This window comes from Dermacentor albipictus, chromosome 10 (genome assembly GCF_038994185.2).
Source record: "Dermacentor albipictus isolate Rhodes 1998 colony chromosome 10, USDA_Dalb.pri_finalv2, whole genome shotgun sequence".
In the NCBI taxonomy this organism is placed as follows: domain Eukaryota; kingdom Metazoa; phylum Arthropoda; class Arachnida; order Ixodida; family Ixodidae; genus Dermacentor; species Dermacentor albipictus.
In genome coordinates, this window is record NC_091830.1 from 42,230,788 (window position 1) to 42,256,554 (window position 25,767).

At 46.9% G+C, this 25,767-nt stretch overlaps 3 long non-coding RNA genes across 3 annotated transcripts; all 3 read right to left on the reverse strand.

Moving 5' to 3' along the window:
* Positions 1-792: 792 nt before the first annotated feature.
* Positions 793-4,251, reverse strand: LOC135907402 (uncharacterized). Its single transcript, XR_010565995.1, has 2 exons — positions 3,886-4,251; positions 793-1,169 (listed from the first exon to the last, which is right to left on the reverse strand). It is a non-coding gene; the product is annotated as an uncharacterized lncRNA (long non-coding RNA).
* Positions 4,252-7,717: 3,466 nt separating this feature from the next.
* Positions 7,718-9,496, reverse strand: LOC135907403 (uncharacterized). Its single transcript, XR_010565996.1, has 2 exons — positions 9,185-9,496; positions 7,718-8,037 (listed from the first exon to the last, which is right to left on the reverse strand). It is a non-coding gene; the product is annotated as an uncharacterized lncRNA (long non-coding RNA).
* Positions 9,497-16,826: 7,330 nt separating this feature from the next.
* On the reverse strand, positions 16,827-19,865 carry LOC135907404 (uncharacterized). Its single transcript, XR_010565997.1, has 2 exons — positions 19,596-19,865; positions 16,827-17,182 (listed from the first exon to the last, which is right to left on the reverse strand). It is a non-coding gene; the product is annotated as an uncharacterized lncRNA (long non-coding RNA).
* Positions 19,866-25,767: the final 5,902 nt, after the last annotated feature.

Sequence of the window (25,767 nt, forward strand, 5' to 3'; positions counted from 1 at the left end):
GCCCAAGACGTCGCCCCCACCTGGGAGCCACACTACGCCTACGTGCCCTAACTTCCTACCCTGCAGTGGCAAATAAACTTGTTTCTCTCTCTCTCTCTCTCTCTCGGAGCCAGCTGTGGAAGACGACTACGAACGCGCGAGCGGTGGCACGAGCGCGGTTACGCCGAGAGACGCCGACGCTCAACTCAGGAACGGGTGCCAAAGAATGTGCTCTAATATGAGCTGTCGTGCTATGGGTCATTTGTTGGAATCATGCCATCGCATAATTTCATTTGTGTTTACTAATTAAAGCCAAAGTCTTAGCGACTTTACCAGCACATGTCCATATAAGTAAGTTTGAAACCTCTTCACTGCGCCGATTCCTGAGGTTGTGCACAGCCACGCCGATGTATTTAGAGCAACTTCAAGTGCGAGATCTGTTATTGTTCCACACTAGAAAATGCTGTCGGTGTTTTGTTTCGTGATATTTGTGGTGGGTTATCATTCGCAAAATTCCGAGGAATATGTCTTTTTCATGAATGCGAGACCTGGTATATTAGCAACCTTATTGACAAATTGATGCGGCAATATAACCTGCATATACCGCATTTCGCATAGCCTTGCATGGTGCATAACATGCGTGCACCTAAACATATGTGGAACCTCACCGCGACAATATAAATATTCTCTTGGAGTGTCCATGTAACCTGTATCGCAAAAAATTCGCAGTGTTTACATTAGGTCATCCTCGAAGCAAGGTACCTCAGCCGAAGCAGGGATGTCGTCAGCATAACAAAAAAAAATTATACCATATAAAATATCTATGAAGTGTTTATTCGCTGAAGGAGTCTACAAGACTGCTTGAACGCGCGACGTCATGTCAATGTGCTGGGACGTTGAAACAGCCAGGATTGCTTCATGCAAAACGAGGATCCGCTTTTTTTTCATCCTTAAGGCTGCACGTAGGTGATACGACCTGAACATCGCCGGCTGAAATGGCTCCAGATCCACTTCACAGGAATATCGCTGGCTTCAAAGACGGCTTAGTGACGAGTCTGCCCACTGGGTCACCCATGGATGGAGCCAGGAGGGCAGCATGGCCGCAGTGATCCGCATTACGTGGGGAACGATGCGCAACGGCAGCATCGGCGCAACATAGCAGTAGCGCACGAGTGTTCTCGCCATGTCTGCTGAAGGAAGAAGGCAAAGTTATGCTTGAGCCCGAATGCTCGGCATGACAATGTGTTGTACCATAAATTAAAATAGAATCGACACAGTGTAGGACTACCACCAGCTACACGATGTAGCTTTAGTGTATTCTGTTGTGACATCTTTGTCGCAATTATACCTGCGCCAATGCTGCAAAATTTCTTATACTATCAGAACGTTAGCAATTCGCTTAGCCTTGACTTTTTGGTGAACCCTGCAAATGGAGTACGTGCCGTACGTTCGAGCACTGTTCTAGGTCTTCAGACGCCAAGTATTGCGCATGGCTAAACACAAGGTGAAACAAATATCACAGATAGTCTTATTACTTCCACAGTAACACTTGAATATCCAATCAGAGATAGCCAATGACTGCGTTGTGACTGTAATGTCGTACGGACAAAGCCTGGATATAACCAATCAATAAGAGCAAAATGTATGCTTGACTGACCAAATGAAGTCAGTAACAATAGAGTGAACACAGGTGACGAATGTACAAGCAGAGATGAAACAGATTAACTGGATTTGGTAGGTCATGCAATCAGTAAGGTATGAGATAACGTTTCTTAGGTTTAGGAATGATCGACAAGTGAATCGATGAGCTAGAAAGACGAACGTTAAAATACGATCTTCATGGAAGCAATGACAAAAACTTTCTCGTGGAAGGAAACGTATTTAGGTGGAGATAGCACTTCCGATAGGACAGCGTGTCTTTAAAAGCACTGACAACCAATTTTCAAAGACCTAGTTTTTTTATAGCGCAACACAAAGCTGACCCTCGGTAGTGTTTACATCAGCAGCGGTTAGTTCTAAAAGCGCGTAAATATTCAGTAAGCAAAATTTGTCGATCTCAGCAACCTCTGAATGAAGTAAGAGTCCCTCCTCCAGCAACGCTGAGAAGTGACAGCGATGTCGATAGCCCGCTTCGCATATTTTGAAAGCCACCCACCGTTCTGCTTTCGTAGGAGTGAGTGTAACTGTCGTTAACCACCTACATTTCGACCTTTTCAGCCACTTTGGAAGTAAAAAGCTGCTGCAATAACTTCGCGTTGTTGTGCAGACATTCCTTATATCTGTACTGCGTTTTTTCTCAAGTACACGCCTACGTAATGACTAGCTGGCCCCCGTCGTCGTTGTTCTACCGATAGACGAATCTAGCCAACTCATCCAAAACGAAGGCGAAGGCAGCGCCATTTACCTGCACACTACAAAGGAAGGCTTATCTGCTATTGTAAGTCAGAAAAACCTTATAATAATCAGAAGTATACTGCCTTTCAATACTAATAAAAAGACCGGGAACCCCGTACACTAGCAGGAGGTCACATGGTGGACCTCTTCTGTAGTCTCATGTTCTTGACGAGTGCGGCGCCAAAGTTCATTTTTGCGGACGTTTGGCGTTGAATTAAATATATAAATCTGCGTTTAATGAGGACAACATGGTTCGTTCTAGCCACTACTGTAGGAAATCATTCAATTAACGGTTCGTGCTCGGAGCATTTAGCTGACCCTTTCATAACGTGCACGCCGTGCTCAAGTAACCCTGCTTCTGAGTGACATCGTCGCGACCACGAGAAGGCAGCACTCTGTGCTTCATACAAGTTAGTGCAATATAAAGCAATCGCAAAACAGAACATTGTCGTACTTCTCACCTTAGCGGCAAATGAGCCGCTCAAAATGTTGCTTTTGGTGAGAGGACATATATGTCCCGTGCGCCGCCGCGAACTGTGAGCGGCAAACGTTTTCGACTACGTGTGCCCAACGGGGCTTAGCCAGCACGTACAAAAGCTCGTGGAGAATAGAATTTACTTAAAATTACTAAAGGGAACTCTTTCACATCAAATCTTCAGCAATATGGGTACGATTGATAGTACTTGGTTGCGTCTGATCTTCGAGCTTACGGCTTGAGACGTTCTTGATAGAGTTCATTACGCTTTATTCTTTTATACCTTCAAGTACCCGCGGTTTTCCAATCTCAGCAAGGTCTCCGCAGACAGATACGCAAATTCGCATTTGCGCACCCGCGCAGTCCTTGGGAATTGTTTCCCATATGGCAAAGTGTCGTTGAAAATTATCGATTTACAGTGTCACAGAACCGTTTCAAGCCGTGAAGGCCAACCGTAGCGAAATTGTTTTACTGGACATCATCCACATGTGGTCTGAACCGCAATAATTACAGCTTTCTAATCGCCTGCACCATTGATCCCTACAATAATTTTTGTAGCTAACTTTCTGCGGACTCGTTAGCAGTAACTTGTAGCGCTACGGGACGAGTTTCCTTTTTTAACTTTTACATCGGGTAAAGCTCTTGGATTCTCTTCAAAGACTGTCAGAGCAGGCAGGCCATCCCCCGAGAACAGATCGGCTGCGCTGGTAAGGGAACTAGAAAACAAAGAAAAAAATATACAAACTGTCACCATGGTCTAGTAGAAGGGCGTTCGTACGTCCGACTGCTGTTTTAGACAAACGCTAAGCCGCTATGTGCCGTGTACGTGCGGTCCAAAGTTATTTCTACGTTATCAAAGGAAACGTAATACCAGCAGGAAAAACAAGCGTACAATGCTTGAAGCATAGCTGTGGGTGGCCCAGCCACTCTTTCGTAGCAAATATTTTGCATATAAACGACGAACCAATTCAATTACGGCCAACGGCAGTCGCACACTGCACGCTACTAACAAGTTACCGTACAGAAAATAAACTCACCCAGGAGCACGCCAAGCGCCGCCATGCCTGCCGTAAAGGGCCCGCAATTTCTGCCCCATATGGACGAGGTCATCCGCTCCGCCTTTCTTTTGAGGGCCCTGAAGTACGCACACCGACATTTGCACTTGGGCTTCACTCGCTGCATGAAGTATGAACTGTGTGGGTTACGAGAAGTACGTAGAAAAGCGGCAGCCGTGCAGAGGAGTCAAATAACGCTGAAGTCGGCGATTCGCAGTTAGTGCGCCTCTACCAGTGTTGCCATTTTAGCGTCTTTGTCGCTAGATAAAGCGACATTTCTATCTGTTTAACGACAATTTTTTTTTTTTAGTGACTGGCCTCATTGTTTAAAGCGCGACGGAAATTTAGCGAAAATAACTTTTTCGAGTGACTTATATTGTTCACAGGCTAAATAAAGAGGCGTCCAAGATCAGATCTCTTACGATGATAAAGAGTGCTTGCGCAGGCGATACATTGTGGTTACTCGCTCTCCGTAAAAAAAGGCTTCGCGTGGCGCTTAGGAAATGCGCGATTTCTTTTAGTCATTAAAGAACCCATTAAAATGGCACTTAACGCTCCGGGCGCTGCAGTTTCACTAAGTATACGTTTCATTGGGGGAGTTTCGCTAGCGTCGCAGTAAAGTAAGTTGCCAAAAAATTACTGCACTAAACCTTATAGTGAGGTTTAAAATGCAGTAGGCAACCCATAGAACAGATCAAATGTAGGATGGCGGACATGAGGGAGTGACTGGGCCTATTCACTTGCATCTGAACGCCCCGTACATGGTTCTTGTGGTTTTCAGGCAAATCTATACTACATGAGCCATCACGTGCATTAATAGGTGGCAACTTAGCATTTCATTTTTATAATGGGGACAGAATTTTTGTTTCCGCATTTATAAGACCAAGATAATGTCTGATTTACTTCTCCTTTACTTAGCACTCAAAACTAAGAAATGCTTCGTTGCTATGGTGTTGGGCTCCTAATCACGAGGTCGGGGGAATGAATCCCGGTCAAGGCGCCCGCATTTCAATGGGGGCGAAATGCGAAAATACCTGTGTACTTAAATTTAGGTGTACGTTTAAGAACGCCAGGTGCTCAACGTTTCCGGAGTCCCGCACTACGGCGTGCCTCCTAATCAGAAAATACTTTCGGCACGTAAAATCGCATAATAAAAAAATTAAGAAACCCTGCAGACAAAACGTGAACCAAGTGTATTTTTACGTTAGCAAAACCAAGTGACCCGTGCTTTTTAACCGCGCGTGACATTTAAACTCACTATTAAAAAGTAATCGCAGGATTTCACATGTGAGCACGTATTGATCTTGAAAACCACAGTCATACTATTTGTACACATTCTTACAGTGTATTGCTACTAAATTAACCGTTTAATGTTCAACTACGCTGACACTACACAAACAGGAAACGTTTCGGTAGATATCCTGCGCCATATCAGCTTGCATTAAACTACTCGAATAAGCGCATACGAGGTGCAGAGAGAGGATAAGGGGGCAAACTGAAGAAATAGACGTGGGCGCAGATAACATATATTGTGAAAATTTTTTGTGGCCATCAATTCTTGGCGGAACGTTCGAGGCGTTACCACTCTTGCGCATGAACATCAAGTTTGAACAAATCGTCGCTGGCTAATCTCACTCTTGATTACATCAAATACTTTAGCTTTCAAGTGATATGTTATTCCCACTGCGCCGTTACACTGATCGTATTAGACAATACAGTTCTTTTTCCTAATTAACGTCATAGGTTCGAAGATCGATAGTCAGTGAGGTGCATGATAGTGGATCGATGTAGGCAAGTGAATGTTTTAGCCCATACAATTACGATATAACGTTTACTGCTTCATGTGGCCTACAAAACTGCTTGAATGCGTCCTGGAATGCGAATCGACTGACGTTAAAATAATCAGGATATCAGGAGCGGTGTAATCTAAAAATGGCTCTGTTATTTCATTTTCGAAGTTGCAGGTCGCCGAGACTCTCTGGATATGTCTGAGATTCTTGGGATTCCAGGTGCATTTCACAGTAAAGGCGCCCTATTGGAAAACGATGTTGTGACGATTTGGTCTGCAGGTTCATCCATGAGCAGTGGTAAGAGGGAAGCAAGGCCGCCATAATCCGCATGCCACAGGAAATGACGCGCAGTAGCAGCGTGCGTGCTATCCGTAAAAAGCTCAGATGTGCTCTGGCTATGCCTGTGGAAAAGCGCGCGAATGTAATCATCAAGATCAAGCCTTCGAATGACAAGGAAATTAATTGCAATAGGCACCGAGCCCACTTGGTAGATTCTGTTTGTTATATAAGATCAGCATCGAAAATTTTTTAAGAGTGTCAGAACACGTACAAATGCTGCAAAGTTTACTGTGTGACAAGAACCTAGGCACTGAAAGGGAGATGAGGTGGCGAACTGCGCCGTCAGCACCTTGCACTACGTCTGAAGTTCCTTCAAAACCTTCAAGTTTTGAAGTTCAAGAAACGACAAAAATTAGGGTTTCAATATCAAACGCAGAAATTGATGCCTGCTGCATCGCGTCTTCTTATCGTCGTAGAATGCCACGACATTGGTAGCAAATTTTGCCGCCTTCGATCGCAGGCTGCTCTAGTCGGTGCTCCGGGTAGCACTGTTGACCAAATGCATTGTTTTTGCTGTCCGATAAGCTACTGGATTCTAGCAGTAAAAGAAACAGCTTCAACTGAAGCTACCTGCTACAAAACGGCGCCTCAATGGCCAGCTCGCTTGGTCTACTGCTAACGTGCGCTGCACAACGAGGTGGCCCCATGCTGCAGCATATCGTCCTCACATTTGGGGTGTGTGGTACTGCGTCGCATGGGTGGTACCACATCTATTGTGCAGTATGACATAAAAGGGCTTGTTGCTTGTTCAATATTGCTATACAACACTTTGAGAATGTCCACTTGGTTCAATGTTTCTCTCATGAAAATTTTTTTAAGTTTTGTAGTATCATACTACTCGTAGCCAACATCAAGACTAGCTTTACCCTTTCAGCGCAAATATAAACAAAGATGTGCTGTGGAGGAAATACAAACAAAAATATTTTGGGGGGAAGGAAGTTTGGTCTTTTACTTGTCGCAGTAAGCACAAGGAAAACATATCAGTCAAGTGCCAGTTTTATCTGCTAGTTTTACGTGCCAGCAGTGACGCCTAGTCTGCAACATCATCAGCGATGGTGTACGACTGTTTAGAATGTATGCGGAATTTATTCCCAAATTATGTTGTTCTTAGTACTGAAAACAAGCAACCTTAGATTGTTGCCGGTGTTGCCACGGAAAGTTTGTTTCGCCTATAGCAGCGAACAGCTGCGGTAAGACAGCACAACCTATGCTTTCGAGAGAGCAGTAGCGTTTTGCCATGTCGTTACCAAGATGGCGGACGATGCTTTGTGGAAAGCCAATAAATGGCACTTTACATTTTGAATATTCGCTATTGCGATTTTAGTAAGCCAAATTTTCCCAAAATGAACTGTTACGATACTTGGAAATATTTGCACTAAAACTTGTGGAACATGTAATTTTTTTTCTGATTGCTTGGAACTTATTACTGCCTTCTTGAAGCATAGGTGTGCGAAATAATTACCCAAAAGCCACCTCTCCGGTAACATTCTTGCGAGCAACTCAGTGCGCCTTGCGAGCAGTGCTTATCTCTTATCAAAGCATTAGGGATCTTGGTTTGACACTAACAAACTGTTTCTTTACGAGAATGGTTTTAAAAAACGACGCTTTGATACAATTCTTCGAGGCCAGATAGCCAGTTATACCTAGAAAAATGTATCGAAGTACGCTGAAAAAAATGTCGCCTATTAGATTCCCATGAAATGATGTTTATTGATTCATATGGTCTACAAGACTGTTGGAATGCGTGACATGATGCCAATGCAGTGCGAGGTTAAAACTGGGATGATCGGTGAATTTTAAAACAGGCTCCATATTGTCATTTTCATGGTTGCTGGCAGGCGAGACCTATGAATGTCGGCTGCCTGGATTGCAGGTTGTACTCATGGGAAAAGTGCGGTCTTCAGAGACGACAGCATGGCTGCGACAATGCGCATCCCGTTTAAAAGGATGCGAAATGGCAGTGCCACTGCAACCCAGCTGAACCGCACGAGCACGGTTGCCATGTCTGTGGAAAGAAGCAAGCACAATAAAGCATCAGTAGAAACCTTTGAGGACATAACTGCTTTGCCTAAGGTAAACTAGAAGAGTCAGTACAGTGCTACCGCATGCAGCTTTAGCATGTTCTGGGGGAGAAAGCTTTCAAGAAAGCTAACAAAAAAGCGTGACAATACGCGCGAAAATAGCGCGAAACATCGAATTCTATGCGGCACTGCCTGCGACCTAAGCCCCACGTGTTTACATGGGACCGGATGACGAAACAGCGGAATACGCTTGATAAATACAGAGTGCAGCACAAAGCGTCACACAAATATCAAAGAGAGAGGCGGCGACTGCATTTAGACGATAGAACCATCCAACTGCGATAAAACGGAAGTGGATTCGGGCAGGTCATGCAATGCTTAATGCATGAGATGCGATGTGCTAGGCTGTGGAATAGGCCACAAGTAAAGGGATTACTCAATGCCCCTGGTAAATACAAAATTCATAACGTCGTCCTAATGGTGTGTAATAGCAGAAATACTCTCGATTAAGGCAGAATAGCTGAGAAGTCAATAACAACACTTCCGAAAAAACAATGTGATAATCGCACTCGTCATCCAATTATAGATGCCTTGAAGGCTGTACTTGAATGCACTTGAAGGCTGTAATGTTTTTTTTTCCTTAGCTAGAAAATGAAGTGGTCAGCATGACGCTTTTGATGAGAAAAAAAAGAGCACTGCGCCACCGCAAACCACGTGAGCGACAAGGACCCCGTTATTTTTCATCCTACGCGATCGTATCGGGCTTCTCCCTCATATTGTCTTCGAAGCTTAAAACAGATCAGGCATCGTCTTGCAGGATGCATTGTCAGTAGTGGTAATACGACAAAAAAAAGGTAAGACAGTAGGGTTTGGTAAGTGGTGAATTCCGTAAGTGGAACGTTTAACCATTTCGGCATATCGCACTGCCTGCCCAAACACATGTGCACCTTATCGAACAATTGTACCAACACGGAATAAAATGCAATGCGACAATCGTATAATTCGGTGCCCCTTTTACTCCGCTGCAAACAATATTCTGCAAATAAAACTGCCAAACCTGCGAACCAGTTTCAACATGACCGACGGCTTTTGAAAGTCTACTCGTTCGAATCTTAAGCGGGGTCAATTTACCTAGAAAGGAGCCAGCATACGTCTTCCTGCCTGCAGTGGTGGGCATGCACCTCCCTGCACGCTCGGATGAGGCCAGCTGCCGCTCGAGTCTTCTTGTGAACTGGCGCCAGACAGTGCGAGTCTTGCGGTAAGTCCGCATCCGAGACATGATGCAGTAAGCGTGCGGGTCATGCGAACAAAGAAGCCAAGTACATCCCGGTGCGATGCTCTTATATCCTAAAGGCGAGCATGCGCAGTTCGGTCATTCTGGCTGGGCGTTGCGCAGTTACTTGCAAATACGAGTCTAGCACAACCTGCCTGGCTGCGGGACATTCGAAATGAATACGCTGACAAGACACAAATCGGAACCCGCCGTGGTTGCTCAGTGGCCGTGGTGTTGGGCTGCTGAGCACGAGGTCGCGGGATCGAATCCCGGCCGTGGCGGCCGCATTTCGATGGGGGCGAAATGCGCAAACGCACGTGTACTTGGATTTAGGTGCACGTTAAAGAACCCCGCGTGGTCGAAATTTCCGGAGTCCTCCACTACGGCGTGCCTCATAATCAGAGAGTGGTTTTGGCACGTAAAACCCCATAATTTTAAGACACAAAGTGAAACAGCAAATAAAAGATCGCGGCCCCTTCAAGTTTGTGAAGATGGTTGAACAGCGAAGCTGTGTTAGTTACACCGAGCGTTAAACTGTGCAAGTGAAACTTCGCAAGCAGTCTGGATCTATTGTTTCGCGATTCTTTCACCTCATTTTCGCTTTTGCGTGCTTCGAGTGGCGAGTATGCCTTAGGAGTGCTCTTTCTTTTGCGGTTCTCCCAGTTGTTTCTTTTTGCGCCTAAGCTTCTCCGCCATTTCTCGCGCTGACGCTCGCGGTAGGAAGCTTCTTCCTCGGGAGTGCTCACTACTCGTGGTCTTCCCGTAGTTGTAGCTGGGATGGAATGTGCGGAACCACTAATACAAACTCCGTATGTTGGCGCAAGGCACACCACTCAAGATGCGGGCGCTGCAATCATTTTGACGTTCCGTCGCATGGGTCTGACGATTGACGTGGCTGCAAGAAGAGCGCCAGCAAGAAGTGCCGGCAGCCACGCGCTCCTAGCATCACGTTTCAATCGCCGGTCACTGTTCGTTGGCCGCAAACCGCCAGCATAACATTTGTTTCTCTCTTGGCAGGGTGGAGTCAGTCATCGATAAATTCGATGCCAATCTGGCTCGATTGAGCAAACGCACCGTGTGGCAACCGCGGAATCTCACACACGGAAAGGGGTCACTCAACTACTTTACCCGTGTTTCACTCTTCTTTTGCTCTCCCGCTAGGTCACGTGGTCCATTTTTTTAGTGAAGTCTTACAACGGCGGCCCAGCGTCCGCATGAACAGCTTCGCTGTAAACGAAGTTGGTTGAGATGACTTATGACAATGCCGAAGCATGCCAAATGCATAGCAATAAGTGGAAGCAAGCAAACCAGACGTGATTTGTATGCTTTGATTAGTATATTTGGCATCTTAACATACCGTTATACACACACAATAAAGAGCCAGTAATGTAGTTACCCAAGCCATACAATAACGCGGCAACAAGCAACATCGGGCTGGAAATCCGCCGTGTGCAGACAGCTGTACCAGCCGCTGCTTGGCGTCGACGCCATGCGGTCAGTTCATATTGTTCTCCGGAAAACGACGCGAATATAGTTCGCTGCGAAGACCTGTTGTGCGTGGTGCCGAAAATGAACTTCCTATGTAGTCGCTCCTCTAGCTTACGCTGTGAGGGTGCTGCATGCGCCACGCAGGCCTGTGACTTTTTTTCTTCGCCTGCTATCCCACGGTTTGGCCCACGAAGTAAAATTAACAGGAGCTCGCACACGCCTGATAAAGCGTCCTAACTTGTGTTCCGCGGGTCCGTTGCTTTGTGGCGTAAATCAGAGATGGCGCGCAGACTTGTTACTGTCACCCGGAGCTACGTCGCCTGTACTGGGGAGGAATTTCGTAAGAGCCCACCTAGTGGACATGCCCTCTTCGTCTGCCGCTGATGTGCTGATTGGCTGCGCTGGGTTGCGCATGCGCAGCAACCAGGTGCCACAGCCATTCAGCCCTCCAGCAGCAGGTGAAGTGAACGTGTCCACTAGGTGGGCTCTTACGGAATTCCTCCCATGGTTCAAGAGCGGCGTGTGGCGTTACGAGGCCTAGGGGTCTTTCTGTTGCTTGACACTCATTTGTTGTAGAGACATGCGCGCCTTTCCGGCTTTGCCTGCGTGGCGCTGTGTGTGTGCACGCGGTGCCAAGTAAAGCTAGGTCCTCTGCTGAAGTTCGCGGCATACTTCGTTGACTCCAAATACATCCAAGTTCATCTATGTTACTACTGCAAGTGCCAGTGTCACGAAAAGCGATTGTTAACAATTCATTTCTTTACGTTCTATGCGCTTACTAAGGTTGCATGTGTTAATAAAAAGCTGGAAGGCGATTCAAACTCCAATTGAAGTTGCCGAAAGACAGCCTCTCTTATCTGAGGGTAAGATAGGGGGGAGGAAGAAACAGTGATCCACGGCTCCCTTTGTGATCATCTTCAAGATCGTCCCACATTTTGACTTACGACGACACGTTAATCAATTTTAAATTATTTCTGGGATTTAGCGTGCAAAAACTACGATGCAATTCTGAGGCACGTGCGTCTTCATGAAGGAGAAATGTCCATGTCCTAATGGCTGCAGTATCAGGCTTCTGTGCTAGGCGTCCTGTGTTCGAATCCGGCCGTTCGATAATCTCACGTACTGGTTTATTTTCGCAAAATACGAGTTTCGGCATATGGACGAAGCGATGAGTGCAATAGCGCCATGTTGAAGCAATACACGAAGTAAGGCTCGTCGCTTTGGTGGCGGTAGGAATTGCAGCAATCACAAGCCGGCTACGTAAAGACGCGTAGCGTGACGTGCGCAGACGCACATGGGCAGGAAGGAGTTGATCACCGCGAGCACCATCGGCTAGAACAATGCCTCCTTTACTAGATGCCCGCCGCGTTGCTCGCTTTGCCATTGTAGCGGAGGTTCCCTTAGTTCAGCATGAATCCCGTCAGGCGGCGCTCGTTGCCTTTTCAACTTCCGGCGGAAGTGGCAGCGGCGGCTGAATGTTTACGCCGTCGCGATATATGCGCGGGCTTCTGTTAGCGAGCGTTATCGCGGGCCTCCGAGATTGTGACAGATATCATGGTAATCTCAGAGACCGCAGTAGGTGATCTAAGTTGCAGGCGTTCGCCATGAGAGACGCTCGCTGCCTTTTCGCGGAGACGAGAAAAAGGGGAGGGTACGGAACCGAGTTCACCGGACAACGCGGCAGGCATCTAGTAAAGGAGGCATTGTCTAGAAAGAGCTTCATGGCATTGTCTGCGTTACTTTACTGCGGCATGCTCACAGCGGGCCCGATATCTGCATGCCCTGCGACATGCGCCCAGGGGCATGCCCCTGTGAAAAGTGAACTTTGCATTGTAAAGCATAGGCGCATAACTATTCTACCAACTAAATCATACGTATTCCAGTTTAAACAGCTGCGTTCATGAACTTCGCATCTGTGAATGGTAAAAATGCGACCACGTCAATGCAGAATAAGCCACAATTTCGCGACAGAAAGAAGTAGAAAGTTTAATGTATTTACCGGCGGAATAACACCTCTCGCCAACAAAACTATGAGCGTATCCCAAAAGTATGTACGTCTGCGGGTGTTAAAGTTACTGGTGATGCTGCCATCAAATGTCAATCAAGGAGCAGCTGGAGCTTCTCGTATTTTCTTCCATGTCGTTTTTACTATAGTTTAATTTCATTGATATTCGTTCGTATATAGTACCTGTTTAGCAGGTAGTGCATATGAATTACCTGTGCGCGAAGTCATGTCCATACGTCTGTTATTCCTATTTTTGTAACTATTGTAAGTAAACATTTTTCCTAACAGGGAACGCAACCTGGGATGCAGGCTCCAATTTGTCTGCTAGCGCGCCTTTGCCAAGCAGTCGCAAGCCCGCTGTTGCTCGTTGTCTCGCTTGCCTGCCTCCTGCAATTATTTCACCTCTAGTACCATACTTTGCACGGCGCGTGCTGCAACAACAGCGCGTCAATGAAAAGAGCGGAGTCCTCATAAGTTGGAGTTGATGGTGTTCTTAAACTAGAACAAGAGCACCGATGGGACGTTCGGTACTGGCGTAGTGTCTACAGGCCTTCTAGAGGATTACGCGGCTAGGCCGAAGGGGCGCCAATGGGGAGGGTGTCGGCAGTGAGGGGGAGAAAGCTTGCTCGCCTACGTGCTCATGTGACAGAGGCGAATGAACGCTAAGTCCCCCTCATCTGAGAGACAGTTACTGCGCTGCACTTAACCCCATTTTTCTTCCTTCCCAAACAAGAATCTCTCTCTCTAACTGATCTCCCATTCTTTTATCTTCTTTCTTCCCACTTGCCTTTCCCTATAAAGACTGAGCTATGTTCTCATTGGGGCTGCAGAAACACGTGCGTGGTCCTCACATATACCCCAAGCCTTGGTCGATTTACTGGATTTTGCAGTCTTTATTTTGCTAGATTTTGCAGTCTATTTACTAGATTTTGCAGTGACTGGCGGATAAAACTTGAAGCATTCATTGACTGGCTTCGTTCAAATATTCTTTGAAACAGAGGAGTACTTGTTCATGGGATGCCAAGCTTTGAAGTGTCCCCGATCTCTGCTGTCGAGAATGGATTAATGAGAACTACTTTATTTTAAATCCGGCGAGAGAGAGAGAGAGAGGAGAGAAACAACTTTATCGGCCCATATTGAAATTGAGCGCGTTAAGCCCCTGATGGGGTGGCTTAACGACCCGGGCTCAGATCTCCTATGAGGGGCTTCGAGGCCTTGCCTCGTCACTGCCTCTCGGGCCTACTGGACTGCCCGGTCTTGTGCCTTGAGGTTGGAGCTGCGCTGAGCGGCGGCCCACTGCGATGCAAGAGCCTTCGGAGCTACTGCCATCTTAGCTTATATAACAGGACACTGTCACAACATGTGTGAGAGCGTCGCCCTAGTTTCCTGACATTACTTCCAAAGAGCACTCGGGTATTGCGCGGGGAAAATGTGCCGCAATCACACCAGACTGGGGATTGTTTGTGTCTGCAATTATGGCCACACGGCTGCCTGGCGACGTTTCAGTTTGGGGTGAGGTGGGGGCAACATCCGCTTGCCCAGCTGGTAGCTCTTGGAGATGTCGTTGCATCTAACTAAGCGTTCTCGCGTGTTTCGAACGAGATGTTGCGAACTTGAAGAGGGGGTGTCCGCTTCTGCCCGGCGGCTCAGTTCTCGCGGGGAGTCGTGTGCTACCTCGTTCAAGTCGCGAAAGCTTCCGTCGACGGAGATGGCGACGTGAACTGCGAACTACGTAATCGCGGTGCTATCGAAGTGCTGCCGACGAGCTTTCCTTAGGATCTGGAGAGCTACGGATGAAATGCGCCCCCGCGCGTAGTTACGAACTGCGGATTGTGAGTCGCTAAGAACTACCTCGCAGAGGTTGTCGGTAAGCAAGCGCAATCGCAACCACTTTAGCTGTTTGTGGGTATTAAGTGCTGACACTACACGCGTGCGTAAGCCGAGAGTTGAACCGGTGTACTCGTTTGTATTGTGCCGCATCTACGAAGCACGCAGCGGAAGCGGCAGCGAAAGCAAAGCTCACGGGAAAAAAAGGAGGGAAGAGAACGCAGGTTGCTCAGCACTGTCCTGAAACAGAAGGTTTCCAGCTTGGAACCTCTATGCCCTGCTGGCATCACTGTGCGCCGGAAACAAGGGCATACATTCGCAACAAAGCTGACAGGCTAGCTGCAACTGTTACGAACAAATTTTTCCGGTAAACTGAGGTACTTGATAAATATCTAGCCAAAGTAGCATGGAAGAACGTTAGCAGCACTTAGAAGCGAAAAGTTTCATTGGTTAGTTCCAAGATTCGCATTTATCCTGGTCCTTGGTCTTAATTCTGTGCGCGGCTACAATAGACCTTTCGCATATAATACTAAGAAACAACGCACTCACGTAGTCACGCGTTGCCACACATTGAAAGGAGAGTGGCGATTACCACTAGACCAATGTCAGAGAACTAAGGCTCAGTCTTTGTAGGCTTTGTCCGTTCGTCACCTGCCTGCCGATTTTGTTCGCACCCTCTATCGAGTGACCGCTCGCAAGAGGCTGCTTTACGTGGCGTAATGAATTTAGATGCGAACTGCCAGCTTGAGCAACGCCACTTCCTTCCCAGGGCTCACCGAAAGAAGCCCAAGGCAGCCTAACACTTCTTGTGGCCAGCACCATAAAATAAAAACACGTGGGATACACATCAAGCGTAACAATTCTGCGTTCTTGACTGAGTGAAAGACTGTGACCTCACCCCGATATCAGGGAAATTGATCGACCGTAACTGAAAAACGGCCATTTTTTATACACGCGACTTCGGTGTCCAGAGTGTTCACATTGACCCAGCCAAATTCCCATAAGAGCGCACACGAGCCCATATAGCTAAACTGCCGAAAACACCCGCCGCACTGGGGCCAGCGGCTACGGCATTTCACTGCTGACGGCAACGTCCCGGCTTGGACAGCTTCTATACATGGCATCGGTGGTCACATTAAAAAATGCAACTTGCACATTAATTTAGGTGAATGTTTAAAATTATTTCCGAGTTCCTCTCAGAATCATTCCTCACTGCCCACTCTACAGTTTTGTGGGAGAAGTCTTGGCGTGTAGGCATCGCTAAGCGCCAAACTAGTGCATCATAATGTGGATACTGTTATTTACAGAAAGACAAAATTACCTCTAAGGGCACTCTTACTTATTCGCAATATTTTGATCAAACAGATTAAATTTTGAGACAGTCTTATTAGGAATAGACGTGCGGGGAATACATACACACGTCTACACACACAAACACAAGTCATCATGTAGACATAAGCGGTCCTTGAAAAAAGTTGCTTGGAGGAATGCTGTTTAGGTTGTGGAACAGTGTTGAACTAATCGTACCAGTGGGGTTCCTGCTTAAGTGATAACAAAATCGTTGGTATTTAACGGTGGCATACAGCTTCGAAGCCAAATAAGTTAGAGGTAGGCTACTGGGACTTCGGGGTCGAGGACGAAAGACACTCTCGGAGCAGATGAAAAGTTTGTGTATATATATATATATACCTATAGCGAAAATAGCGTACAATTAGCGGCCAGAGCGCACGTGACCGATGAGGCGACTGGTGGTGACTCGCTTAACAATGAGCAGGCTCTGCCGGAAATCCCTTTGGCGACCCGTCGTCGGCAGGAACGAAGAACGGCGGAGGTGTAGTGACGTCAGCCTCGTCTCATACCGCTTGCCTCACGTCAGCAGTCTTGGTCAAGCGCACCATCGGATTCCTCAGTTCGGCCCACGGAAAGGGGTCCGCACTTTCGTGGGACTTTGTAGGTCAGTACACACACACACACTTGGGCTAGTTGCCCTCGTGTTAAGCTTCAGAATTCCTCTGGCAACCTTGACATGAAAATGTCAAGATCGCCGGAGGATGTTCGAAGCTTAGCAGAAGGGCAACCAGTTCAGAAGAACAAGGGGGTAAGGGGAAAGTCCGTTGCCTGTGTGATAGCCACGCAGTGTGGCACAAGGCGAACCGGAAGAAATGGTATTACGCATGAAATTCCCTTGAAGTTGTGTTTATTTGCCTATTGGGCCTACAGAATGCTGAAATGTGCGACCTCTTTCAAATGCAGTGCGAGGTTAAAAGCGTTGTGATCAGTGCATGCTAAAATTGGCTGAATTTCGTCCTTGTTTCTTGTGGCTGCAGGTAGGCTAGAACCTCTGGATGTCTTCGGTCGTTTCGGTTCGAGATGCGTTTCGCAGGAGATCCGGTGAGGAATCATAGACGACGCTGTGGCGAGTCATGGTGCGGCAGTGAACGAAGCCATGCCACGAAACACCGAATCCCATACCAAATGAGGCGACATTCCAGGCAGAACACAACATAGAGGACGCAGATGCATAAGCATAGGAAATCTGTGGGAAGAAACAGGCACATGGAAGCATCAGGAATAATACTGGGCATGACAACTATTACAATAAACAGAACTGGAAGAGACAGCTGTGCATCCGCCAACGTATGAAAAAGATACGGGAACAAGCGTGCAAATGGTAAGAACTATGCTCGATGTGAACCGACGCATTAGAAGAAGAGAGAACTTGGCGAATGCGAGGAGCGGTGCTGCCTGCAAGTCGAGTCAGGACCAATAATTCACAGTCCTACGGCACTTGCGTACGCTGAGAGGACGAAAAAGGAGAATGAGCGTAATTAAACACATCTAGGACATGACGCCACAGCAATATACGTTAGGATAATGACGAAAGCATACCGATGCTAATGCCCACGCTGGGCAAAACTTGGCGTTCATCTTGATACCGTTGCAGTTTCATTGCGTAGCCTTATATCGCGAGTTGGTCGAAAAATTAAATTTTAAACTAGAAGCCTCCTTTTCCATACAGGACGAGAACAGTGTGCAGTTTAAGCCCATTGTGTGTGCGTTGATAACTACGATCCGAAGCAGAGTGACTAACAACCATGTGCATCTATTGTCTGCGATAATAGGCGTATGCAAAACATGCTAGGAGCGCATGCGCTTTCGCCATTCCCCAAACGTAGACAGGATGCGTTAAACCTTGCCAGAAATGTGTAAGCCTACAGTAAAAGCGAACCGCAATCAGTGTGGGACGCCTTCGTAAACATGAGGCACAAGAGGAACGAGGCTGGCTATAGGGGACAGAAAACGAGAGCCCCTCGTTTATTAGGTGGTGGTGACGACACATAGGAAGCCAATTGGCATAGGTCATGTAATGAGTAATAGTGGATATGCGGTGTGATAAAGCAATGTGCCAAGCGAAGACAAGACGCACAAGCGCTAGAAAAGCAAAGAACGACTCAGATATTTTATGTAGTAACTGAGCCTAGCTCACTGACTAGTACATTAAATAACGCACTGTTCATGGCCATTGCAATCCTCATCCCTTTTAAAGAGGCTATTGTACCTCTGCTGTCTAGGTACGACTTCTTTCGACTGAACAGCGTTACCAACATGATATGGGAGCACCTTCATCGAGGCTACGGAATATCAAACATGTGCAGACAGCAGATTGCGACAACGTTACTTTCGTCGGCGGAAGTAAATGTTCAACTTGCGGCCTTTGCCCAGACGAATTGTGCAATGGGCTGCCACGGATAGGCAGAGATAAATTATTATGGGATGTGAGAGCATGTGGCAAACAGCATGTGCGCAGTGTTTAACCCAGATCGATGGAGAACAGACTTTATTTAAAGAAAATGCATCGCTCAAAGAAAGAAGAAGTTCTGTCGATGCATGTCCTTGCGCATTCTCGTCCCTTCATGTTAGTACACCTGCCCACAGGATGAGTTTTCAAATTCAAAGCATGTCTTCACACAAATTTACCATTTGAACAGTATCGATCCGACTATCTAGCCGCCTACGTCCTGGTACTGTCATGGTTGTTTCGTTAACTTTACATGTACCCAAATTGGCGTAGTATGACAAGAGTATGACGAACACAAATGATCGGCCATGACATGAATATGTTGACATGTGTGTCATGTAGCTCATGAAGCAGTCGCCTACACCTTTGTGCTCTCATGGTCGCTTTGTTACATTGGCAGGCTCCCCGCAGACTGCCTCGCACAACATCGATTTCCACAGAGCGTGGGCTCTGCCGCGTTTTTTTTTTCCTTGTGTTCAAATCGACATTATAGCAAAAGAGAGCCGTCCTCCTCGGCGGGTGGAGTACGTAGTGCATTGTCAGTGAGCCCATTTAACGGACGAAATACACACCGCTGTAATAGCGTAACCCGAAGTAGTGCCCTCGATTGTAATGTAGTATAGCAAACAAACTTGCACGTCCCGTGAGTCCTAGCGCGCAGTGGCCGCTGTGGGAATATTTTGTAGGCGCCGACGAGAGGCTCGGCCAAACCTGCCTCCAGCACTACAGGGAGATTGAGTAAAGCTCCCTAATTATCTTCAAAGCTTAAAATCGAAGTTGCGCTGGCAAGAAAATAAAGTAAAAGAAAGCACTGGTTGCACGGCTCGTACGGCCCTATTAAGCTGCCAAGCCCTTCTGCAACCTACATGTCCAGTCCCATGCAAGTCACACATCAAATTATATGCCCCAACAAATAAAAATAACGAAATAAAGATACTGTGGAGTGTCTTATGGCGCAAGGACTAAGTATGAATAAAGACCGCCAGGACAGTCTAACGAAATACGTTCTGACAAGCACATATTTCGGTGTCCCTATTACATTGCCCTAGCCATCAAGGCTTCGAGTAAGCAACGAACCAGTGGCTGTATAACCCACAGCCTCGACACTATTCACGCCAGAACAGCATTAGCGTCAAGAAAGTAAATTTACCGGTAAAGCTCAGGACGCCGACCCATTTTTCCTGAGGCAAAGAAGACCTGGATTTCCCACGGATCGGCGGCACCGCCCGCTGATTTGGCATTCTTTTAGGTGGCGTGTGGCTTCCCCTGGGACGCCTGCTCAAAGACTGAAGTTGCTCTCCGAAGAGTTACCTGTACGAGTTATGCGAAGGAAGCAGCCAAGTGCATCCAGCTCCTCAGTTGTTATATCATGAAGGCCGAGCATGCGCACTTAAAACAGCTCTGGCTTGGCAGGGTGCAGTTCCTGCAGTGACGGGTAAAACCAGTGCACCCGCGTGACATACGAGATGAGTAAGTAGAGAAGATAACAAACAAAAGGAAGGCTGAAATATTTGACGACACAATATAGGGCGATATTGAAGCACACCAGGCTTCGTAGAAGTAAGCCGCAAGTGCAGCGCGCGTGTTCTCTAGCTAATCATGAGAGACCATAGTAGACACGGAATAAAGTGACAGCGATATGAGCACGTGAATCGTGCATTCAGAGCAGATTCATTTACGAATGTTTTTTTCGCGATCTGTGTATTATTTCTAAAAGGAGCAGCCGAGGCAGAAAGCAGTGATTACAGCCGGAGAGGGGCGGTGGCCACCTAAGAAAGTGCGGCAGGAGCAGCAATGCAGTCATTACGTACAGAGCATACAGTACAAATTCTATTATAAATGCGTCCTTTTGCGTAAGAAAATGTGCAGAGATTGTGTACAAATGTAGATTCACTGCTTTTCCTCTCGACTCCTTCTGAAGAATAAATGCATTTAAACTAAAGTTTAAAGAAACTACTAAGTGAATCAGCTGAGTTCCTATTGTGTGCGGACGCTGCAACCGCATTAACATGTGTACAATATTATGTGCTGCAATGTTTGTAAATTACTGAACTGTATACTGAAATGTATACTGAACATATGGGGTTTTCGCGTGCTTTGTTTGCTTCTTGAAGCTTCGAAACGTTTAGTTTCTGCGCTCACAAGCCCTTGTGTATGTGTGCGGTGCTGTCTGTTGTTTTGGAAGTTTCTGTGCTAAGAAATAGAAAACAAAATTGTAAATTATGTCCAGTAAAAATGGCCCCTATTCTTGGGACAATTCGAAGCTTTCTACAATTGCGAATGTCCTCACTGTTTCAACTTGTCGTGTGAGCTCCGATTCTTTTTGTAAAGGGAATACCTTCGCTCCCGGAGCCATCTAAGTGCTAAATTTCGGTCTCTTTCGTTGAAATGAAAACAAAAATCAGCAAAGATCTTAAAGTCAGAACGAGACTGAAAGCCGGAATGCATGGGCAACTGCTGGTTCCCCTGCTCTTCTCTACTTGTATGTACAACGGGCAGAACGCCGGCCCCGGAAAATTTTTCACCTCATTGACCAGTAAGTGTTTCCCTATGTCTCCTCTGCCGTCTCTTGTTTTAGACGTTTCCGCAGTAAATACTGGAAAATACGGTACATTAAGTGTTTTGCTTGAGTATCGTACTTGAGACACGCCATATGGGACCTTGGTTTACTCTGTTTCTTCGTCACCACATCCAACTTAGGTATGTCAACTACTGAACGAAGGCTTCCAGCCGAAGTATAATGGCCGTCACCTACGTCCACAATCAACAGAACTATATCAGATCAATGCAACGCCTTCTTAAAATTACCAAATTAGTTATCTCATTCCTTTAACTAATCAGCTTGTACCCTCGACTACGTTTCGCTTCCTTCGTCCCTCATTGCGCTGCATTAGTTGCCAACCTGCAATTCTACGCACCACGTGATCTGTCCAGATCAATGTGTTCTTGCTATGAACCCAATACACTCCACCCTGTTTGCTTCATGCGGCATTCGTAGGTTTTGCAGCTGTCGCTACAGGAAAGCGTAAAGCGAAGCGTTCTTTGCTGTTGCTGCCCACATTACGTGTGCTGGGCCCGGTTGCGTTGCTGATTAATGAACTAGGGTAATTGGGTATCAACAACTGGAAAGGTGCCATTGGTTATGTGTCTGAATCGGCAACTTGCGCCACGTGTTATGTGCAGCTGATTATGCGCCACGGGACGTTTGAAATTCCCTGCCCAGTCTCCCGGAATGGGTGTGTGCTACGTGATAGGTACCCGGATCGACAAGTATCAAAAGCGAGATGCGTAAACTTTATTTTTGAACGACAAATAGCCCGAGTTGTCGTTGTCGAACGGAGTTTCCGGTCTTAGTGATTCGTCCATTTCTCTGGACCACGGTGTCAAAACAATTCAGGTTTGGGTCTGGGTGGTCTGAGCTACCAGATAGTGTTCGCAGCTTCTCCCAACGCTTCTGGAAGGTGGACGTTACCTGCGGGTCTCGCTGGGTCCTGGCTCTCAATTACAACGAGTCCAGTCGTTCCCGGGCTTTGCTTCCAGCACACACAAGCCTCATCCTGAGTTGCATTTTTCGACCGGCGTGCCTCTCGCTACGGTGCCAGAATGCACCGATTGCCCAGAGTCGGCTTCTGGATCTGGTTGGCATTCACAGGTCTGCCGAGGTGACAATCATCCCATTACCCAAGCCAGGCACATCTCGGTGACAACCGTACGCAGGTACCCCTCGCGCAATCCCTGAACCTTGCGTAGCCAACATCACGATGACAAACTGCGACACGGATGCCCATAGCAGCAGAAAAATAAGTATAAAGGAAATGAAGAAAAATATATGTGCACGACACCCTCCACAACGCAGAAAGCAAAAAGCTGAAACTGACGTATCGAGGTCCACTGTGGCAGCAAAAAAACAAATAAAACAATTGCAAACGCCACCTTAAGTCGAACCCGCGGCATTTTTCTTGGGTGTGTTCGTCATATTTTTCTGATCTCGCACTTGCACACTATAGAACGAGTCAGTGCAAAGTCGGTGGCCTCAGGTCGCCGCAGACCGGTACCGGTGCAGATCGCGGGCCGCTGCAGCACATGTCAGCATACGCAACAGCGCAGCTGCGAACACGATGACGACATGTCATATCGTCATAGGCCATAGCGACCGGCGAATGTCAGCACAAAAACTTCTTCAACCATGGTCTGGACTCATTCTGGTGCTGGATATGGACTGCCAGCAGCGACTATATTGCAGGACGCGGCTCAATACGCCGAAGAAAAGAAAACACATAAAGGGATCAAATTTGCGCAAGGCCATGCTTTGAGCGAGCAGTGTTGACCTACATAGCAATCGAGTTCATTACAAAACGAACATTAAAAAATCAGCTACAGACAAGCAAAGTGGGTAAAAGAAGTAGCCGAGTGTGAAGTTAGGTGAACAAAATGGAACAAAGGCCTGCACTGGACGCGAACACAAAGGATTTGAGCTACATAGAAAGGAAGTGAGAAAGCTTCATCCAGAGTGGTAGCTTTGCTGATGTTAGCTTTGCTAACATTGCCTACCTCGAAGACAAGGGTACGATCCCGACCGCATTCCAAGGTGTGCAGAATGCAAAAACGCTCGTATACCGCGCTTCGGCTGGAACCTAAAGTATACCAGTTGGTCAAATTTGCACCGGAGTTCACAATTACTGCGTTCCTTATACCCTATGTAAAGTACGTATACCTGGTAGCGAAGCTTCCATAGGAGCCCATACGTTCAAAACATGACGGTTCATTGGTAGTTCATGGGGCTTATACAGCTCCAACCTCGAGGACCAGCGAGTGCTTCTTGAAAGAGCTAGGGTGGCGGCCTTGGCCAACGGAATTCCGGAATAAGAATCCGACCACCCTTCCCCTAACTCCCCTCCCATTTTCCTTTAAATAAAACGTTTTCACCATCATCATGGGGCTTAGCGCTATCTGTATGTGAAGGGAGCACTTCCGGCGGAAGAAAAATAATGTGACTCCATATCCATTAAAAACGGAGTTGACATTTTATTTTTGAAGACGCGAAATTTGTTGTGTAGGCCTGCCTTTAGAGCTATATATTCAAGTGTCCCGCCATTCGACTTGATGGGCGTATTGAGCGTTCACCGCGGTAAGCGATGCAGGAGAAGGCCAGCCGTACTGTTGTCGGAATCACACCCCTGCACAGAACATACTTTTTTTTAGAGGCCGACGAAAGTTTTAGGCGTAGAGGGCTGGTCCTATCGTCGGACGCGAAGCCCGTCGGCCAGCGCAGTCGCACGAAAACAACTGAACAAAAATATGGTGGTCTTAACTCACTTTTGACAAAACAGGTTGAAAAGCGATGAAGCTACCCGCGTCACTACATTCAGACAAACGTCAACACGCAAAAAAGCACGACGTGTGACGGGGGCGTATTTCAACGGGTGAACTTTACGGGCGCACCTTCCTGCGCAGTTCCAGAGCTGCATCGCATTGCGATTGATAGCGGCGTCAACGCCCCCTGTAACGATGGTCACTGAAAAGGAATGCATTTATTATTGAGAATGAAAGTGAACAAGCCTGTATTTTCTTAAGTCGTCACGAATGCAAACTTGACCACGAATTTTATTTTCATTGAATGAATCTGTCTCGCTTCCATAAAAACGCTTTCTTCTTTCCCAATATTTGTTCCCTCTTAACATATTGGCGCTTCAATCGCTGCTCTCTTGCCGATGTCGGCGACAACTTGTAGTGAACCGCTCTTCGCTTGAAGCTTCGCGACCCATTTGAATCAACCTTGGCCTATGTACTTGGAAGTTTTGTGGGAGAAACAGCCGTGGGTATTGGCCGCTAAGAACGAACTAGCGCATTATAAAACGGAAGAAAGCAATGCTACATTTGCTTTCTTATGAGGTCAAAATACCCTCGAACGATATTTCACTGTTTTTGGCAATTCGATCAACTACTTGCATCATTTTTTTTTTCGAATAGCCTTTTATATATAATTCCTTGAGACTGAACTGTGAGGATACGGAAACGATGTTCACTTTGCCATAAACACCTCTGCGGTAAAATTCTTGAGGCCAGCACTGCACGCAGGCGGAGCAGGCCTAAAGCACACGAATCGCAGCAGTGGGGTAATTGGTTCCGCAATACATAGCGATTTGTGTTATTGCTTTGACGCGCAGCTTCGAGGCCGTACAGTAATTCAGACCTAGAGAACTGGGTGAGGCAGGCACGTACCCAGGGGGGGGCCCGGGGGGGCCCGGGCCCCCCCCGAAATCAAGTGGCATATCCCCCCCCCCTCCCCATGTGCACCCACGCCACCACTCCTCACACATTCCTAAAGCGCCGCCAGATAAATGTTGAGACTTGGCAGCTGTTCATCGTTCAGCATTATGCTGCCTTTTTCACTCCTTTTAGATGGTGGTAGTTATCGGCATCTCTTGTAATGTGAAGGACCGTTTTCTCATAGATTCTGCGTCCGCGCGATTAACTCGAGATGCGTTCAGTTGTCAGCATCTATTCAACCATCACGCGCATAGCTGTTGCTTTTGTTAGTTCAACCTTCTTTGTCTAGGCTGATCTTGGGACCAGGAGAGGGATGCGGCTGTTACTCAGCTGGTCTGTACTCTCATGGAACGAGTTGCGGCCGGAGAAAACGCCAATTGCATTTAACTTTTCCCTTTGTTTCATTATTTCCTTGAGTTACAGCTCGCCGCGACGCTGGCAGATGCCCGGAACCATATACACGTGACATGGGTTAGATAAGGTGGGAAATAAAATAATGTGATAGAGCGTCCATCATGAAACCCTGCAATAACCCTTAAACCCATAAGCAAGATGGCTGTCTTCCGTTACCTCGTCTGTTTTTTTCTAACTGTATAGCACTTTTCGTGCAAAATTGACAACTGGAAACAAAAATCGCAAGGAGTTGAGAAATTAAGCGATCTACTAAGGGAGAGAGTCAAGGCAACAACCAAACTGCAAGCAAAAGCGAATAATAAAAACGTTAACCATTGTTTGTGAGAATATTTATGGATCAACATCTTTTTATTTAAAAAGGAAGTAGGGAAAACGACGCCGGAAGTGGAGAACAATTACTTGTTTTGAATGACGCTTCTACAGTTATCGGTGGAACCGCCTCACGTAGCCACTTCTCTGCTGTGCTTATGTGGGTGTTTTTCTAACCTTTCGCGGTGAGCGCAGTACGTCTAAAATCGCAGAGTCCTGCGCTCTACGCGGTTGTATGGGACTGGCGGCCGCACAGCGTTACGCAATTCGCGGAACTGTCAAAACTGATCAACAAGGCGAAAGTAACTGTTATTCGAAATTATAACATG